Below are 20,905 nucleotides of genomic sequence, written 5' to 3'. Positions count from 1 at the left end.
GAATGGTAGCAGAGGACTAACCGAGGCTGCCGCCTGAAGCCCTGATGTTAATTGCTGCAGTGCTTTGACCAGGCACCAATCGTTGTGAGAAGGGTAAAACCTCACCTGTGTTGGAGGCCCTGTCTGTGCGGTCTTAGTAGAAGGAATGCTGAGTATGAAGTGGTCGTGCTGCCAAGATAAATGCTGCCTTTGGAGATGACGACCGCTCCTAACGGTGGCGGTGAATTCCCCGGGCCGGAGGAACCCGTAGAACCCGTATATTGCGGCTTTAATGATTGTGCTGACGAGAGGCCCAAAAGAATTACCGTCCAGGGCCAAAGATAGCTGCCTGAACATGGAGCTGGACAGGGGTTGCCGAACCACTGGCCTACTTGCACTGACTTTCTCAATGCCCCTGAGAGTTGCTTTGATGGCTTGAGACATGAAGAATGAGCCTCGGGCGGGGTCATTTAACGTAAAAAGATGTTGTACCCCTGCCAAGTAAAGGCGGATGGTGTTGGAAGAGAGGCCGAGGTTGGAATGGCAGTGGGCGATAAAAGCCATCATAAACGAGACGTCATTGACGTCGCCCTGAGGATGTCTATCGGCAAAATCCCTGTAGAGATTCCAGCCCGTGCAGTAATTCCTGATGGTGTTCCCTGAGAGGCTTTGGTGCAAGAGGTCTTTCGCTGTCCTGATCAATGATGCTTATCCCAAATTAGGTCGCTGTACGCTGGAATGTACGCCCCTGTTGTGTGCGTGTGTGGCATGTTCTGGAAAATAACTTTAAGGTTAAAGCGGGACAGAGCATCGGCGGCCGAATTTCTGGAACCCTGAATATGGGAGCACTCAAAGTAGAAATTATTCACCATTGACAGCCAAACCAATCTACGAGTAAGGGACATGATTTTAGGGGATTTGGCTCTGCCTTTGTGTATGATATCGACCAGGTCCTGACTGTCTGTGACAAACATTACCCTAGAATCTGACCACTCGTGGCCCCACACATGTGCCGCCGCCACCAATGGATACAACTCTAATAGGGGGGGAGCGCGAAGAGCCTCCTTATCTGCGGTGATTTGAGATGGCCAGGAGCTGGCAAGCCAGTGATTCCCAAAAATGGCTGCAAAACCCTTTGATGTGGCAGCATCCGAATAAACCGTGGGGGAGGAAGGGCCCCCGGGGGGGATGAGCAACCTGACCCCATTCCATGAGGACATGAACGTGTTCCACATGGACAGGTCCGTCATGGCCTGTTGGTCCAATTGAACGACAATGTCCTGTTCCGGAGCAGATGGCAGGAGAAGCAAGAGCCGTGAAATGAAGGCACCTCCCTGGGGCATGACCCTCATGGCAAAGTTCAGCCTGCCCAGTAAAGACTGGAGATTTGCCTTGGTCAGGAAGCAGGACTCGGAAGCTTCCTGGATGACCATCCGGATCTGCCGCCACTTCTCCTCGGGGAGCCTTGCTTCCAACCTAACTGAGTGGAGAATGACCCCCAGGAAGGTGATAGCCTTGGATGGGCCTACCATTTTCCCTGGGGCTACAGGGACTTGAAGTGTGGAAAATAGTTCCAACAAGGAGGACAAGCTAGAGGGCTGCGATTTCAACTTAGGCTACTTTCACACTTGCGCTTGATCGGATCCGTTCTGAACGGATCCGATCATATTAATGCAGACGGAGGCTCCGTTCAGTACGGATCCGTCTGAAAGTAGCCTGAGCGGATCCGTTCAGACTTTCAATGTAAAGTCAATGGGGGACGGATCCGCTTGAAGATTGAGCCATATGGTGTCATCTTCAAGCGGATCCGTTCCCATTGACTTAATTGTAAGTCTGAACGGATCCGCTCGCCTCCGCACGGCCAGGCGGACAGCTGAACGCTGCAAGCAGCGTTCAGCTGTCCGCCTGGCCGTGCAGAGGCGAGCGGAGCGGAGGCTGAACGCCGCCAGACTGATGCAGTCTGAGCGGATCCGCTCCATTCAGACTGCATCAGGGCTGGACGGAGGCGTTCGGGTCCGCTCGTGAGCTCCTTCAAACGGAGCTCACTGAGCGGACCGACGAACGCAAGTGTGAAAGTAACCTTAGAGCTTCTGCCGACTTCCGTGCTCATGGAGCGTCCCCATCACCATGGGAACGGCTCCATGCTAGATAGTACTGTCAGATTTGAGAAAGTTGTAATCGCAATGCGATTAATGCAGGTTATATTAATCGCATTGCGAATTCAACTTAGAGCTGCTGGGTTCCTAATGGTTGTATTGCTAGAATATAACGAAGATTGAGAATATAGTGTTATATTCGTCAATTCTAGCAATACAACCATTAGGAACTAGAATTGACAACAAATATAGCACTATATTCTCAATCTTAGTTATATTCTATCAATATAACCATTTGGAACCAAGCTCTAAGTTGTAATCACAATGCGATTAATATAACCTGTATTAATCGCATTGCGATTACAACTTTGTCACACTGCAGCTTCAGAATTAAGCTAAGACTGATGCTGTCCTTGCTTTTTGATAGGCGGTGGGAGGGTCTGAGAGGGAGGGTATGCTGATTGGCTGGAATGTGTCTGCTGACTGTGAGGTACAGGATCAAAGTTTGCTCAATGATGACGTATAGGAGGCGGACCGAACATCGCATATGTTCGCCCGCAGCGGCAAACGCAAACAAGCTATCTTCGCCGGGAACTATTCACCGGCGAATAGTTCGGGACATCTCTACTGAAGGACCAAAATAGGATAGTAAGCCAACATGGTGAAACCGTGACAGGACGCCTGACCTCCACTGGTGCCATGCAAAGAACCGCCCCCCGATATCTGGACGTACCACCTAAGGCTTTGCAAGAGATGTCCGTTGGATGGTGTGAAGCGTCAGCTATGTGACCCGATCGCTGCCACTGAAATATGATGTAGATTTATTTTTATTTTATTTTTTTTTTTTTTTAACAGTGGTTATGTCTTGGTGAAATAAATTATTGAATGGTATCATCATTTATTTGCATCTATAAAAGGTACTCATACCATCTCTAAACGCCCCGGGAATATGTAGATACGGAACCAAAATAGAGTGCTGCTGTGGGTGGGAACTAAACAGCAAAGGCCAATGTGAAGATAAGTTAAAAAAAAAAACTACACTATACTCACCTTAGCTAGGTCGTGGAGGTGCAGGACGTGCAGGGAACCAGGCAAGCGAGAAGTGACCCGGAAGTACCTGGCTGAACGTCCCGCCTGCGAGTTTAGCAAAGGTTATGAAGGCCAAGGGGGAGTGGCCTCAGCCCCTCCCACAAATACAGGCTGCCCGTCAGCCTTAACTACATATATATATATTTTACTAGCAAAGTAGTTTTTAGAGAAGATCATATTCATATATAAAAATATATAGAAAAAATAAATAAAATATCTATATATCTATATATAAAATAAAAGAATTCCGCAGCACATCCACGTAGTAAAGAAAATGAAAAAAAACTTTATTCACCAAGCATGCGACGTTTCAATCCTCTCAATGGGATTTTCCTCAAGCAGTGCTTGAGGAAAATCCCATTGAGAGGATTGAAACGTCGCATGCTTGGTGAATAAAGTTTTTTTTTCATTTTCTTTACTACGTGGATGTGCTGCGGAATTCTTTTATTTTATATCGTTGGAGGTGGATCGCCTACTCAGCCGCTGGCACTCCGAGTATACTACACAGATAGTGGTGCTGCCCACATTCCTTTTTTATATATATCTATATATATAAATATATATATATATATATATATATATATATATGTGTGTAAAAATTATAAATATAATAGATATTAGTGGTGAATAGTAAAATAGTGGCTGATAAATATGATCAATCCCTCCGTGATTGAAATGTTGTTTGTTTTTTTTTGTTTGTTTTTTTTTTTGGGGGGGGGGTAAGGATTGTTAATGGGTACGAGTAAAAGTTTGGCTTAAAGGAACAAAGAAATATGTATAAATAAGTGAATGAATGAATATATATATAAAAGTATATAAATATATAAAATGCTACCTCAGAATTAGAGTTAAAACCGGCCATTTCTAGCTCGGGTAGATCAAAACCTGAAATGTGGGTAGCTGTACTGGGAGATATATATTCTCTCAAAGCATTCTGCAGGACAAGTACCATAAAACAAGTAACGCAAAACAATATAGTTACACTTTTTCTCTTATTTTGCAAGTTATTGTTTTTTCAAATAAAAATGAAAGGGTAATATATGAATCCTGTAAAACTGTGGATCTGGATTTTTTATGTACTAGGTATGATAATGGGATTTAATAATTAACATATTCCAATGATTCATTAAGCCCGTAGGGTGTGAGGGTGTTCATCTGGTACATCCAGAACATCTCCTTCCAGCATAATTGTTGGAACGATGACAAGATCTGTTCTAGGGGGATTACTTTAAGGCCTGCCGTCATGTGTTGTAGTGAAATGGCGTGACATACTGGGTGATTACCTTTCTGTTAATGTTGGAGCAATGTTCAGTCATATGCTCCCTAAGTGTTTGGGTAGTATGGCCCACATATTAAAGGTTGCAAGGGCATTGTAGTAAATACACCACATTGGTGCTTCCACATGTCATATGGTGTTGAAATTGTATTTTTCCTTTTGGATGGGATAGTTGGACTTTTCCCTTAGCTGTAGTGATCATTTCAGAGCACTTGCACTTGCCTGCTCCACATTTGAAGGAACCCTTTATCTCTACTGCTTTCACATAGATTTGTTTTGATATTGATATTTGAGAGTGTTTTATCTCCAGGCAAGATAGGGCTAACATGTTTTTAAGAGTTTTGGCTCTACGGAAAGTTTGTTTGCCCACAATGAGGTCCTTCAATAGGACTGACCAGTGTTTTGTGAGAATGTGGCGGATAAGTTTGTGGTTGCAGTTGAATATTGTTATTAGGCCAGGTTTAAAAAGATTTGGTGGAGTTTTTTTATTGTTATTACTTGTTTTAGGTTGGAGACTCTGTTTTTGACTCATTTGAAGGGTTCTGTTTTTTTGATTCTTTGAGTTGTGGGGGATATCCTTTATCTCTAAATCTTGTGCTAAAAGTATCTAATTGTTTCCTCATGGTGTCATCGTCTATACAGTTGCAACTGATCCTTTTCATTTGGCTGAACGATATGTTTTTCCATTTGTGATAATGACTACTTCTGAAGAAAAAAAAAAAAAAGAAAAAAGGTTTGCATCTATGCTTTTGAAATGTGTGCTGGTGGAAATGGAGTTGTTATTGCTATTGAGGTGAAGGTCTAAGAAAATCGCTTCTCTGGGGTGAGTTTCTAGTGTGAAATGTAGATTCCAATTATTATCGTTAATTGTTTTTTTATTTTTAATTAATGAATAAAATTGAAACGTAACAGTATGCGAAATATAGCACAGTGGTCGAACAAAGTCGAACGAGAACAAGTTCAGTATATAGGTAGAAGTCACAACCAGATGTTTACATTAAAGCATTTACGGACATGATAAAAATTGATGAGAGAATGATAAGTGAATGATAGGAAACAATTCTATTCAAAGTTTCTGTATCTTTCCCAATACAACTAAATACTTTTGAACCTAGAGTGGGATCTATTTTCCCATGCAGCGATTTCTTCAAATCAGTAGATAGTATCTATTTTGTTAACCCATAGGTCCTCAGGGGAATATCTGAAGATGGCCAAAACCGTGGAACCAGCAGGCGAGCAGCCATAATTAGTTTATTAAATAGAAAGGGGATCTTGATTGGCTTGTCGCCTATAGCACTACCCAGGAGGGCAACTTGGGGAGACATCGGGGCTTTAGAATTGCATATATTATTGCTTTTCGAGAATATCTTCTCCCACCAGTTATGGATAGTTGGGCATGTCCACCAAATATGGTAGAAGGTACCCCTTTCCTGTCTACAACGCCAACAGGTATCCGTGATTTCCTCTCCATATCTGCATGTTATGTCGGGAGTCTTTTATACCACCTAGTTAAAACTTTATAGCCATTTTCTTGAATCCTCATGCAGCGAGAGGAGGAGTGGGGAGTCATGAGTATGCGAGATTGTTCTCTGGGGGAGAAGCTATATTCAAAATCTCTCTCCCATAGACTGATGAAAGCTGGTTTAGGTGGCATGATTGGTGAGTTGAGCTTTTTATATATTTGCAAAATGGTTTTGACTGGGGGGGGATTGAGTCTGAATCATATGTTGTATCGGAAACAGGCGTCGTTCCACTAGAGAACAAAAAGAATGGCGCACCATAGGGTAATAACGTCAAGAGATAAGAAAAATAGGTATCTCCACTGGGGAGGCTCACCTGATGGAGTTGTGCTAGTTTAGGCACAACTCTAATGAGGACATATGTTGAATTTCCATAAACTCCTTATAACGGGTGGTATGCAGCCCGGGATGGATGCTCCTGTTCAGGGATGCCTGGAATCCCGCAGAAAGCCAGTAATTCAAATAAAGGAAAAAGGTATCCCACGGCGCAAAATCACCCAACAGTCGGAGTAATAATGATTCTTCTTTAATTGAGGCAAGTGGTACAACGCGTTTCGGGGTTTAACCCCTTCTTCAGGTACAATTGTCTTGCATATATACAGATAAACATGCAAACATTTAAATATAGTAAAAAAAAACGCCAAAAGCACACAAGGGGCGGGGTAGGGGCGGGTCAGTGGGCGGTACTGAATAAGCTATTGAGGCTAGGTGAACAAAGGGGTTAAAACACTCAGCTGCTTGTTAAACATATTTTCAATATGTGTCTACAGTATCCCTACCCAAAGGGAGATATCCCACAATGCTGCGATTTTTATTATTTGTTAAATTACAGAATGCCGGACGATCTAGGACCTTGAGAAGTCATGTGAGGCGGTCACATGACTGTGCCATGTGATCGCCGTCAATAGAAGACTGTGGGGAGAAGAACGGCCGCTGGATACAAGGGGCGGTCACCTGGGGGAGCCGCCGGTCACGTGTAAAGTGACGTCACGCTCCGTCTCTAGGTAACTAGACGCTTCGGCTGCATTATAAGACGGAGGAGGGGGGGGAGGAGTGTCAGGCCGGACTAGTTTACAGATCAGTGTGTCCGTGCTGCACCGGCTAAATACAGTGGGACCTAGCGATATCAGTTCATGCAGAGAGACCTATTGGGGGGGACACAGTTTAAGATGAGAATATGTAATAAATAGTGGATAACTGACATAATTAGAACCCACTAAAAACTGAATTAGACTATTTTAAGATGAGTCAGGGAATTTGGACATGAAATTATATCCATTTTAGACAGCTGAAACCTAATACTTCGAAGCCAGCTATATTAAATATATGAACAAAAAATATATATATAAAAAATATATAATAAATATAATAAATAAATAAATAAATAAATGAAGGATTAAAAAAGTGTACTAAATGTATAAGACACATCTATTTGTTTCATAGAGTGGCAACAGAAGCAGGATCCAAGGGAAGTAAATAAAAGCGTAATATATAAAATATCTGATTTGTTGGGTGACTTCATTGTGCCCGGTTTATTATATGCTGTAGGGGGGGGGGAGGTGGTGGATGAAAAGTGAGTGTCCATTTGTGATGTGAGAGAAAGAAAGGGACACTATTGGGTTATACACGGGTCATATACAGAAGGGGTTGTGAGGGCTGTAAATATTGGTGTGTATGAAGGGAGGCGAGGGAAAGTACTGGGTTTCATAAATTGATTTCAAAAGCCTCATTCAGGCCGTATGGTTTAAGGCAGTTTAATTTATATATCCAGAACATCTCGCGTTTCCTCAAAGTTTGGATGATATTATATCCGTTCGATCGGACTTGCTCGATCGGGGTCACCGAGAATCCCAAAAAAGAGCCTTGGTGATGGACAGTAGCATGTCTGGAGACGCTATGCTGGAGGAATTTTTTCTTCACATTGGATCTATGTTTATTGAGTCGGTTGCGTAAGGTCTGGATGGTGCGCCCTACATAACGGAGATTGCAAGGGCATGTAATAAGGTAAATGATGTTGGATGAACCACAATTTAGTTCGTCCTTGATTTTAAAAGATTCCTTATTTTGGCCAAAGAAGGAAGTCGTGATATTGAGAGATCTGCAGCAGAGGCATCTTGATTGGTTACATCTAAAGCTCCCCGGGGTCTTGATACCAGCTTGGCTGGCTGTATCTTCACATTTGTTCTTCAGTTTGCTTGGGGCTAGCAGATTCTTTAGTGTTTTTGCTCGTCTGAAAACTAGAGACGGTTGTCTTGTTATCTCAGAGTTCAAGAACGGATCTTTTCTTAGGATATACCAGTGCCTGGACAGAATTTTGCGGATATCTATGTGGTTGCTATTGTAAGTGGTTAGAAAGTTGGTATTGTGGTATTTGGTATCGTTTTGCTTCTTGCTTCCCACCAAACATTCTAGTTGTGACAACGCTTTTGCCTTATTAAAAGCTGTATCTATGACATCTGTCGGATAGCCCTTTTGTAGAAACCTGGACCGAATTACGTTACTTTGTGTAATAAAATCTTCGTTCCTGGAGCAGTTCCGCCTAATACGCTTAAATTGGCTATACGGAATATTTTTCTTCCACTTCTTGAAATGTTCACTTGAATAGTCTAAGTAACTGTTGCAGTCCACTTCTTTAAAAAATGTTCGTGTGTCGATGGATCCATCATTTATATGCAATTCCAGATCGAGATATTCAGCTCTAGATTTATCACTAATGCCGGAGAAAGTGAGACCCCAATCGGTGGAATTCAATTCCTTAATAAAATCGTTCATTGTTAAAAGATCACCATCCCAAATTAAAATCAAATCGTCGATGTAACGACGGTAAAAAATGATATTCTGTGTCCAGTATTTCGATTTGTAAATAAAAGTATCCTCAAAAGCCCCCATAAAAAGATTAGCAAAGCTGGGCGCGAAACGCGTACCCATCGCGGTCCCTTTGGTCTGTAAGTACAAATTCTCCTCGAACTTAAAAATATTATGAGTCAGAATAAAATCAATGCTCCTTAGGATAAAATCATTTTGTTCAGGTGGTAATAGCTCATCCGTATCTAGAAAGCCTTTTACGCATTTAATACCCAGTTCATGCTTGATATTTGAATAGAGTGATGTAACATCTAGAGTCAGCCAATAATAAGTATCTTTCCATTCCATATTCCGTAATAGTTGTATTAGGGTGGTAGAATCTCTCAAATGTGATGGTAATTGCACTACATATTTTTGTAGCAGGATATCGACGTAGTGAGATAAATTGCACGTAAGTGATGAAATACCTGAGATAATCGGACGACCGGGGGGATTCGAGATACTTTTATGGATTTTTGGTAAATGGTAAAAGGTGGCAATAACTGGATTTGTGACATGAATATAGTTAAATTCCTTTTTACTCAGAATATGGGATGCTGAGTTGATAAGAGCTTTGAATGATTGTTGATGTTCCATGAGGGGGTTTTCGGTCAATTGTTGATAGTATTCCGTGTCAGACAAAATCCGATAAGCCTCTTTGATATAGTCATTCCTATCTTGGAGGACAATGCCCCCCCCCTTTGTCCGCATTGCGGATTATTAGATCCGGATTATCCTGAAGCTGTTTGATAGCCAGTTTCTCTTTGGCACTGAGATTGTGTTTCTCAATTGATAATTTATCAACTGATCTAAAGTCATCCAAAACCAGATCGTAAAAAGTTTCAATATAATTCCCCTTGTGATGTAGAGGGTAAAAATTAGACCGCGGTCTTAGATCAGTATTAATAAACTGATCTTGAGGTGTGGATTCTGCTGATACTTCCAATTGCTCTACCTCTTTTTTATTTTTATTTTGTTTCGCTGTAATGATAAAGTGTCTCTTTAGAGTGAGATTTCTAATAAAATTGTGTAGGTCGAGGAAGAGGTTAAATCCATCTGCTTTCGCAGATGGACAAAAAGAGAGGCCTTTGGATAGAACTTTTTAGACAAAAAGAGAGGCCTTTGGATAGAGAAATTGATGACTAGTGAAATCCAGCACCAATTGGATGCTGAATTCCTTGAAATTTACCTCACAGAAGGACTTGTCCCAAGGGGACTTCGTCTACGCTTTAAACACTCATTTGAAGATGATGCAGATTTCTCTAGAGACTGGGACAATTATTTATTGTCATGTGCTAGAGGTTTGATGTCCCGACTTGCAGCCAAGAGAAAACAAATCGCTGTGAACCTGGACACCAAAATTATGGATTGCCATAGCAAGATTTTAAGATTTAAAACACACCGGTCTTTTACTAAATATGAGAGATCGATCACTGCACGAGCTATGGCCATAGAAAAAGACATTTTGAACAAAAAGGCAGGTAAACTAATAAGAGATAGAACTGATTTTGAGACAGACAACATCCATTATTGGTTAAAACCTCATACGACTAACAATGAACCTATAGCCAACAATCAGAGACCCCCCTCCCTTCAAAGAGGCAGAGCTCAAAACACAAGTGGACCAGCAAATACTGCCCACCAGGGCGATCTAAGACCTCATCATAGAAATACATTTATCCACAGCAGCAGACATGCCCCACCCCCTAGGAAACAAGATTCAACCAGTTATCGAGCTCACCCAGGGAAGAACCACCAGCGGTGCAACCAACATGTATCTAACCTACATTATTCGCCCACTCCACATGATACAGTATATTCCAATCAAACAGTTGATACCCCATCTACTGTTATAGAGATATCCCCGAGGACGGCCCATCATTCCACAACGATCAATATAGGAGGGTCCCCTCCCCCCCCTCCCCCACTCCACCATCCCAGCTTCAAACTGCTTTAGCGAAGAAGTTCTCTCTAAATGTGCACCCTTAAATCTACCTCCTACTTCCTTTATCAAGAGTTCCACACATAAATCGTTGCCTAGGCAATCTTTTTTTTTCTTTTTCTTTTTCAAATTCTTTTTATTGATTTTCAAAGAGAAGGGAAAATTATAGAAACAAGTCACAGGACACATCAGCAATACATAGATAAAAAATATCAGCAAAGAATATCAGCGCGGTAGAGCACAAATGTAGCAGAAAGGAAAAAAAAAACAAAAAAAAAAAAAACAGTTGATTATGTCTGAGATACAATCCACGACATTTACTGGGGACTTGTATGCCCATGAAGATAATAACAGCAAAGTAAAACAGGAACTACTGCCACTGAAGGGGATACTCGTCTCCCAGACAATATCACGATACTTGAAACCTCATAATGAAGTCCTCACATTTGTGTTCAAATTATGTCTACCTGAGTGGGTTTCCTCTGTCCCCAGCACTACTCCTCTTCATTTTCAGACATATGTCCCCATCTCTCACATGAGTTTACCGTTTTGCGGCTCATAAAAGGGGCGCCGTGCAGTGGGCCAGGGAAAGCCAATTCGCCGGATGTTACTCAATAAATTGTGCCTGCTGTAGGAGAAACTTTGAAGAAAACTAGAACAAACGTAAAAACAAGACAGAAAGGATTGGGAGGGAAAAATAAGAGGCAGGGTGGTGGGGGGGGAAGGGATGGAAAACATAGGGCGGGGGAAAGAGGAGGATGAGGGGGTACCGTTAAGCATAGTGTGGAAGTGCTAGTTACTCAATCTGTTGAGGAGGAGAAACCCACCACTACATGTTAGGTAACTCTGTGATTAAAATTTACCTTTTCTGTGTTAACCAGTGGTAACCGACTGTGTAGTGTTTCTAGAAGATAACCATTTTACCCAGGGGGACCAGATTTTTGTGTATTTGTTGTGAGTCCTCAGTTCCCAATGCGATAATTCTTCTAATCTGGAAATTGAGGTTACTCTTCCTAACCATTGAGTGCTGGGTAAATTCCCTTGTGTTTTCCAGTTGGCTGCTATAAGCAGTCTGGCGGCCGCCAGAAGGATTCTTAGTAGACTTTTTTCATAGGAGGTAAGGTCATGTGGAAGCAAGTTTAAGAGTGCTATTTCTGGTTTGGTGGGAATTCCCAGCTGCTTTTTCTCTAGTATACAATTGATATAGTCGAAGATTTGTGACCAGAACGTTTTTATTATAGGGCAGGACCACCAAATATGTAGGAAGGTGCCTCTATCTTTTAGGCATCTCCAGCAATTATCTGTCGAGTTGCTATACATCTGACTCAATCTGACCGGGGTAAGATACCACCTAGAGATTACCTTGTAGGTGTTTTCCTGAATATTTACACATCTCGAAGACCATTTTGGTGACGCTAATATCAATCTGATGTTATCTTCGGTGAACTTAACATTTAAGTCCCTTTCCCATTCCCTTAAAAAGTATAATGAGCTCGGAATTTCTTCCAAAAGGAGATTCTGATTTATGTTATGTATGAGTTTTTTAGGGGTCTGGGTTAAGGTAATTAGTTTCTCAAACCAGGAGGGTTCTCTTGTTTGGCCATCTAATGACACTACCTTCTTGAGCGCTTTAACAATAAGGTTATAATGAAGCCCATTAAGTTGTGGGGTCCCCAGCTTCTCTCCTAAGGTCTTTAGGTCTGGGATGCTCCCATCTGGGTCCAGCAGATCTGCAGGTGGAGTATTATTGTTTCTTGCTTGTGATGGTAAAGATTTAAAGCCTTCTCCCATTGTCAGGAGATAGTCCCCGATACTTAATAGATGTGAGGGGTATTTCGAGCAAAGGTTCCTTATGGGTTTTAGTTTCCAAATGGACATTGATGCGTGAACTAACAAATTATCTTTATTGATGGTAGGTGCTGAGAGTGGGTCAGTGAATACAAAACTTTTTAAAGGATATCCAGTTATTTCTTCCTCTAACTGGATCCAAAGTTTATGTTTAGGGCGTCTCACCCAGTCAATGACACGGGTGAGATGAACGGTTGATACATATCTATCTAATGATGGTAAGCCTATACCTCCTTTAGTGGGGGGTAACTGTAGGATTTTGTGTGAGATTCTTGGTTTCACTTTATCCCAGATGTATTTCGAGCAGGTTTTCCGAAAGGACTCAATAAAGTGCTTTGGGAGTTTAATTGGTATCGCCTGAATGAGATAAGTGAGTTTGGGTAGAATCAAGGAGTTGAACATATTTTTCCGACCTAACCATGAAAGAAAGGTGGGAGACCAAGAGGCCATCAAACTTGGAATGGAGTTCAGCAGAGGTAAGTAGTTTAATTTGTAAAGTTTATTAAGATCTGGGGGAATGTTGACTCCCAAAAATTTCAGGGAACTTCTAGTCCATTGGAAGGCTGAATTGTTTTCTAAATGCCTTAGAGCTTTGGTGGAGAAGTTTATGCCCATTGCCTGAGACTTGGTGATATTAATTTTGAAATTTGAAATCTTACCGAACCTCTCAAAGATGTTTATGATGTGACTAAAGGCTTGTCTGGGATTTGAGACTACCAAAAGGAGGTCATCCGCGTACGCCGCTTGTTTTATCTCCAGGTCACCACATTTTAGGCCTTTAATTTCGGGATTCTGTCTTATAGATTGTAATAAGGGTTCTATTGACAAGATGAATAGGATGGGGGATAGCGGGCAACCTTGCCTCGTGCCATTGCCAATATGCACTGCTCGGGACAGGGTATCGTTTGCTTTTACATGAGCTGTAGGAGAAACGTACATTGAAAAAATCGCCTGTATAAATTGGTCTGGAAAGCCAAAGGTGCGTAACGTTTTAATGATGAAGGGCCAAGCCACTCTATCAAACGCTTTCTCCGCGTCTGTCCCGAGCAGTACAATTGGAGAATTACGTTTTTTGGCCAAAACCATGGTGTTAATGATTTTATATAAGCCCTCCTTCCCTTCCCTACCTGGCACAAAACCTGATTGGTCAGGGTGAATCAAGTCTTGAAGTAGTGGTTTTATCCTAGCTGACAGGATTTTGGCATATATTTTAAGATCCAGATTCAATAAGGAGATAGGCCGATAACTAGAGCAGAGTGAAGGGTCTTTTTGCGGTTTTGGTATCAAAGTTATATGAGCACTTAAGGTTTGAGTGGTAAAGGGAGTACCTTTAAAAGCAGAATTATATAATTGGGTTAGATGGGGAACTAGTAATTCTTTAAATGTTGAGTAGTAGAGAGCAGGAAGGCCATCTGGGCCAGGGGACTTCCCTTTGGCAATAGCTTTGAGTGTTTCCAAGACTTCATCTTCAGATATTGGTGCGCACAAACGACTTGCTTGGTTTGTGTTAATAGATGGTAGGTTTAAATTTCGAAGGAACTCACAGGACAAAGCAGTCTTGCTTGTTTTGACCTCCTCTGAGTCTGACTGGTTAATGTTGTAGAGATCTGAATAGAAGTCATGGAAAGCCTGAGCAATCGACTCATCATCTCTGAGCAGACGTTTATCATTAGATTTAATAAAAGGGATTCTGGATTTGCGTTTACGTTGACGTAGCATGGCTAGCATAAATTTAGTAGGTCTATTACCATGAGCAAAGAATTTTTGTTTTGAGGCCATATATATTTTTGCTGATTGTGCATTAAGGTGAGTTTTTAATTCTTCCCTGGTAGTATTAAGTTCCTCTAAGGTATCTACATCTCTATGTCTCTTATGTGTGCATTCTAGGTTAGAGATCCTTGCGAGAATTTCTTCAGTCTTTTTCTGTCTCAGTTTCTTTAAGTAAACAGCTTGAGAGATAAATTCGCCTCTTATTACTGTTTTATGGGCTTCCCACACAAATTGCGGAGAGGTCTCCCCTTGATTGTTATGCTCAAAGTATTCTTTTATTTTCTTACTAATGGCCACTCTTATATCTGTTGAGCTAAGCAGCGTCTCATTCAGTCTCCAACTGAAACTCTTGGGAGGAGTATTGAAAGGTTTGAATGAGAGCAGCACTGGCGCATGATCAGAGTGTATGATAGGTCCAATTTTAATTTCTTGACAAAGATGTAGATTGGAGGCCGGGAAACAGATGTAATCTAATCTCTGATAAGAATTATGAGGGGCGGAAAAGTGTGTATAATCTTTTTCTTTTGGGTTGAGGGCCCTCCAGACGTCCACTAGGGAACTTTTGTTCAAAGATCTTTTTATACTGTTTAAAGTTTTATTCGGAACTGCTGATTTTCCCGATGATGAGTCTAATTGGGGATTTAGGGATAAGTTAAAATCGCCTGCCAATATTACTAAACCTTCTCTGAAGGACTCAAAATCTAGCCAAAATTTATCAAACCATTTTTTATGGGCAGTATTCGGGGCGTAGATGTTCACAAGAGTGTAAAGGTGGGTGTTAATTTTCCCTTTGACCATAATAAATCTCCCTTCTGTGTCTGACATGGTGTCGATGTGTTGGAAATCTGTATTCTTATGTATCCCTATACTTGTGCCTGACTTGCTGGAAGAGGGGGATGTGCTATGATACCAGAGGTTATATTTATTTCTGGCTAAGTCCGGAGCTCTCTCATGTTTAAAGTGTGTTTCTTGTAGCAAAATTATGTTGGCTCTTTCTTTATTAAGTTGGTTGAGAATTTGGCTCCTTTTAACTGGGGATTTAAAGCCTCTAACGTTGTAGGTAACAATTTTAAATTCTGCCATGAGGTGGATTGTGTGGGTGGTGTCGCATGGGAAAATTACTCACTGCGTGTAGGTTCCCAGTGAAGATAGCACAGTGTCCATTTTCCTTTAAAGGTACCGTATGGAAAGGAAAGGAGAGGTGGGAGGGGGGGTGGGTGATGATGATTCTAAATAGATAGAAAACATAACACAGATTAACTTGACATAATAAATTTAACAGCATAACCATGAGAGTGAAAGCAATTGGGAGATGCTGAATATGAATAAAAAACGGTATACCGGTCCTTATTGAGGACCAAATTCTGTAAGACTGTAACAGAGTAGGTATAAATAGTTTGGTCATACTTGTGACGTATGACACAGGTGACAGTTATAAAGATACTATACTTAGTACAAACTATAAGTGCAACATTGATATTGGAAAATATCCAAAACTCTATGAATAACTGGTGAGGATCAAGCCGGATTGTGGAGCGAGGGCACCCCACTCCTGAAAAAACTTGCCTTACTAGGCAAAGATAGTGGGTAGATATTAAAGGGGGGGGGGGACCCTCACGTCACACAGGCCGGAGGAGCCTACAATTGTCCATCTTCACTACGGAAAGAAGATGGGGAGAGCAAATGTCTTTAAACATCTAGCATGAGGGTAACTGGGTGAAGGAAAAGACTTGTAGAGAAGAAAGTTTTCAGTCATCTTCAGTAATAAGGCGCCTAGGTGTCATCTTCCCTTGTCTTTTCTTATTTTTTAAGGCTTTGCTGGACAACACGGTCTCCCAGGTGGAAGGGTGTGGGATCTCAGACGGAATAGGGACATCTGTAGTTAAAGACCAATCTTGTATGTCCAAGTCCTCTATTCCAAGAGCATTGAGGACCTCTGGTAAATCCTTCTGTGTTCTGATAATGTATTTTCTTTCTCTCCATGTTATTAGAATACCAAAGGGGAATAGCCAACGGAAGGCAATTTTCTTGTGCTTAAGAAGATCCGTTAGGGGCTTCAATATGCGCCTCTTGTTTAATGTAGCGGGAGCTAGATCTTGAAAAAGTAGAATTGTGGAATCTTCATACTCAATGCGCTCCATTTCTCTTGCTTTTTTCATAATAGCTTCTTTCTGTGCAAAATTCAGCAATTTGCATATTACATCTCTTGGGGGTTCACCTGGTTTTGGTTTTGGGCGAAGTGCTCTGTGAGCTCTTTCTATAATTATGGGATCTTGTGAGATATTATCCAATAATGAATTGCAAATTTCTTCAACAGCTTTTGGGACAGCTTCATTAGCTACGGTTTCAGGTATTCCTCTGAAGCGGATATTATTCCTCCTGCCCCTATTATCCTGGTCTTCAATGTAGTCATGAAGATAATTTATATGCTGTTGATATTTTGAGAGAGTGTCAGAAGCTTGTCTGGTATAGTTGGAGAAAGCTGTTTGGTTGGTCTCTAAAATTTCCACTCTGCTACCAATCTGTTTCATATCTCTCTTGATTTCGGATAAGTCCTCTAAAACTGGATTTAGAGCGTCTGATAGTGCTTTGGAGATAAAGGACCTGGACAGTGGAAGCTCTGACAGTAGTTCAGCTGCCTCTTCATTGTCACTGTCTCCATCTTGTGATCTTGCAGAGTGCTTTGATGATGCACCTTTTGGCGTAGAGATCTGAGCACCTGAATTTCCTTGCGATTTTCTCATTACGAATTTGTCTAGGCCAGTTTGGGACAAGTGTGATGGTTTAGATTGACTTTGGTATTCCTGGCTGGCGCCTTTGTATTTTCCGATCTTTACCATAGGTGCAAATAGCTTAGAGACCAACCATAAAGATGGATGTCACCTGTGTCTGTCTTTGACAAGAGCTGTTAAAAAGGCATATCTGTATTCCCAAGCAGTGTTACATAAATATGTGCGTACTTCTGTACAACCAAGCTGTGATTGAACTCGTAGCTCTCCTGAAGAAAAATAATTCCTTCACAAATCTTGTTACTGACTTCTTCTTTTATCAAGTAGACGTATGTTGTGAAGCGAAAAATTGGGTCACTGGCCCTTTAAACTCAAGAAGTGTAATGATGTGGATCCTCTGCAGAAGATCCAGATAAAAAAAAAATTGTAGGTAATCTACTTCTTAAAGATGTTTACTGGGGAAGGACTTGCTGCTGGGGGATGGGAGGAAGTGGCTGCAAAGGAGGATGGAAGGACCGGGCGAGATAGAACAGTAACTGTAAGTCCTATTGAATATAAATTTGTCTGTCTAACTCAGATTATTATTACCGAGTCTCCAAGAAAGTCCTTTGCGTTATAGCACTGCAGGAGTGATCATGAAGCGCAAGCTCCAAAGCACAGCGTCTTTTACAAACACGGGCCGTGATGCGATCCTCTCTGGTGTTGTAGGATTGTGCTGCCTGCCGGTGTCCGTTAAGACTGTCGGACTCTTGATTAGGGAGATATCTTCTGCCCCTGGCTGTACTACGGAGCACTGTATCGTCTGGGTTGTTTAACGGTAAGTCAAGATTTTCCTACCGGCACAAAGTCTCCCTCTTGTAAGGATCTTCCTCTTTGTCCTGTTATAGCAGGCTTGGCGCGCAGCACCTATCGGCCGTCCGTAGCAATGGCGTCAGGCTTCTTTTATCTGTCTAGGCCGCAGATGAACGAACGGCTTTAGGCAACTCAGAAAGTTCCAAAAGTATTCAAAATGATCCTAGGTGCGGTGCCGATCCGACTGAGAACTTCTCCAGGATCTTAGAAGTTAGCAGCACTCAGGATGTCTCAGGGTTTGCTCAGGATCGCAGGAGCTCCAGCAAGGCGCTTCCTCTCTGTTCGGCTGCAAGCCACGCCCCCCGCCTAGGCAATCTACCACCTCAGCATCCCCGTCAACATCAGTAGAATTGGATTCATTACTCACAATACACACTGAGTCCCCTACCCGATTAGACACTACTCCTACAGGAGTTACGACGCCACCAACAGGTCAAATTTGTCTAGATACAGATCCAGACCTTGGAGCTACGGCCCTTTCTGATCTCTCTCTGCAGATGACAAAGGGCCAGCTATCTTTTTTAGCCTTACCCCCCCTACTCACACCAGTCTCAGCCTACCCAATACTGAAAAGCCCAACTACGGTCACGATTACCAACTACTTTCGGCCATTGGGAACCAGAAATCTAAAAAGAAAAAATGTAGGAGAGGAAGTAGGGGGGGCCAAACCCAAAAGAAGAATCTAAAATCAACACACAATCAGAAGAAGGAGAAAAAGATCTTCAACCTTTCCAGTTACCTGTTGAACCATGAAGAAGAAAAGGTTCTATCCAAAGGCCTCTCTTCCTCGACCTACACAATTTTATTAGAAATCTCACTCTAAAGAGACACTTTATCATTACAGCGAAACAAAATAAAAATAAAAAAGAGGTAGAGCAATTGGAAGTATCAGCAGAATCCACACCTCAAGATCAGTTTATTAATACTGATCTAAGACCGCGGTCTAATTTTTACCCTCTACATCACAAGGGGAATTATATTGAAACTTTTTACGATCTGGTTTTGGATGACTTTAGATCAGTTGATAAATTATCAATTGAGAAACACAATCTCAGTGCCAAAGAGAAACTGGCTATCAAACAGCTTCAGGATAATCCGGATCTAATAATCCGCAATGCGGACAAAGGGGGGGGCATTGTCCTCCAAGATAGGAATGACTATATCAAAGAGGCTTATCGGATTTTGTCTGACACGGAATACTATCAACAATTGACCGAAAACCCCCTCATGGAACATCAACAATCATTCAAAGCTCTTATCAACTCAGCATCCCATATTCTGAGTAAAAAGGAATTTAACTATATTCATGTCACAAATCCAGTTATTGCCACCTTTTACCATTTACCAAAAATCCATAAAAGTATCTCGAATCCCCCCGGTCGTCCGATTATCTCAGGTATTTCATCACTTACGTGCAATTTATCTCACTACGTCGATATCCTGCTACAAAAATATGTAGTGCAATTACCATCACATTTGAGAGATTCTACCACCCTAATACAACTATTACGGAATATGGAATGGAAAGATACTTATTATTGGCTGACTCTAGATGTTACATCACTCTATTCAAATATCAAGCATGAACTGGGTATTAAATGCGTAAAAGGCTTTCTAGATACGGATGAGCTATTACCACCTGAACAAAATGATTTTATCCTAAGGAGCATTGATTTTATTCTGACTCATAATATTTTTAAGTTCGAGGAGAATTTGTACTTACAGACCAAAGGGACCGCGATGGGTACGCGTTTCGCGCCCAGCTTTGCTAATCTTTTTATGGGGGCTTTTGAGGATACTTTTATTTACAAATCGAAATACTGGACACAGAATATCATTTTTTACCGTCGTTATATCGACGATTTGATTTTAATTTGGGATGGTGATCTTTTAACAATGAACGATTTTATTAAGGAATTGAATTCCACCGATTGGGGTCTCACTTTCTCCGGCATTAGTGATAAATCTAGAGCTGAATATCTCGATCTGGAATTGCATATAAATGATGGATCCATCGACACACGAACATTTTTTAAAGAAGTGGACTGCAACAGTTACTTAGACTATTCAAGTGAACATTTCAAGAAGTGGAAGAAAAATATTCCGTATAGCCAATTTAAGCGTATTAGGCGGAACTGCTCCAGGAATGAAGATTTTATTACACAAAGTAACGTAATTCGGTCCAGGTTTCTACAAAAGGGCTATCCGACAGATGTCATAGATACAGCTTTTAATAAGGCAAAAGCGTTGTCACAACTAGAATGTTTGGTGGGAAGCAAGAAGCAAAACGATACCAAATACCACAATACCAACTTTCTAACCACTTACAATAGCAACCACATAGATATCCGCAAAATTCTGTCCAGGCACTGGTATATCCTAAGAAAAGATCCGTTCTTGAACTCTGAGATAACAAGACAACCGTCTCTAGTTTTCAGACGAGCAAAAACACTAAAGAATCTGCTAGCCCCAAGCAAACTGAAGAACAAATGTGAAGATACAGCCAGCCAAGCTGGTATCAAGACCCCGGGGAGCTTTAGATGTAACCAATCAAGATGCCTCTGCTGCAGATCTCTCAATATCACGACTTCCTTCTTTGGCCAAAATAAGGAATCTTTTAAAATCAAGGACGAACTAAATTGTGGTTCATCCAACATCATTTACCTTATTACATGCCCTTGCAATCTCCGTTATGTAGGGCGCACCATCCAGACCTTACGCAACCGACTCAATAAACATAGATCCAATGTGAAGAAAAAATTCCTCCAGCATAGCGTCTCCAGACATGCTACTGTCCATCACCAAGGCTCTTTTTTGGGATTCTCGGTGACCCCGATCGAGCAAGTCCGATCGAACGGATATAATATCATCCAAACTTTGAGGAAACGCGAGATGTTCTGGATATATAAATTAAACTGCCTTAAACCATACGGCCTGAATGAGGCTTTTGAAATCAATTT

At 41.5% G+C, this 20,905-nt stretch overlaps 1 protein-coding gene across 1 annotated transcript in view; it reads left to right on the top strand.

Moving 5' to 3' along the window:
* The window catches only part of LOC122920076 (low-density lipoprotein receptor-related protein 5-like), an 833,413-nt gene that overhangs the window by 190,426 nt on the left and 622,082 nt on the right, over positions 1–20,905 (top strand).

This window comes from Bufo gargarizans, chromosome 10 (genome assembly GCF_014858855.1).
Source record: "Bufo gargarizans isolate SCDJY-AF-19 chromosome 10, ASM1485885v1, whole genome shotgun sequence".
Lineage (NCBI taxonomy): Eukaryota > Metazoa > Chordata > Amphibia > Anura > Bufonidae > Bufo > Bufo gargarizans.
The sequence above is the reverse complement of the archived record's forward strand: the minus strand, read 5'-3'. Positions and strand labels throughout refer to the sequence as shown.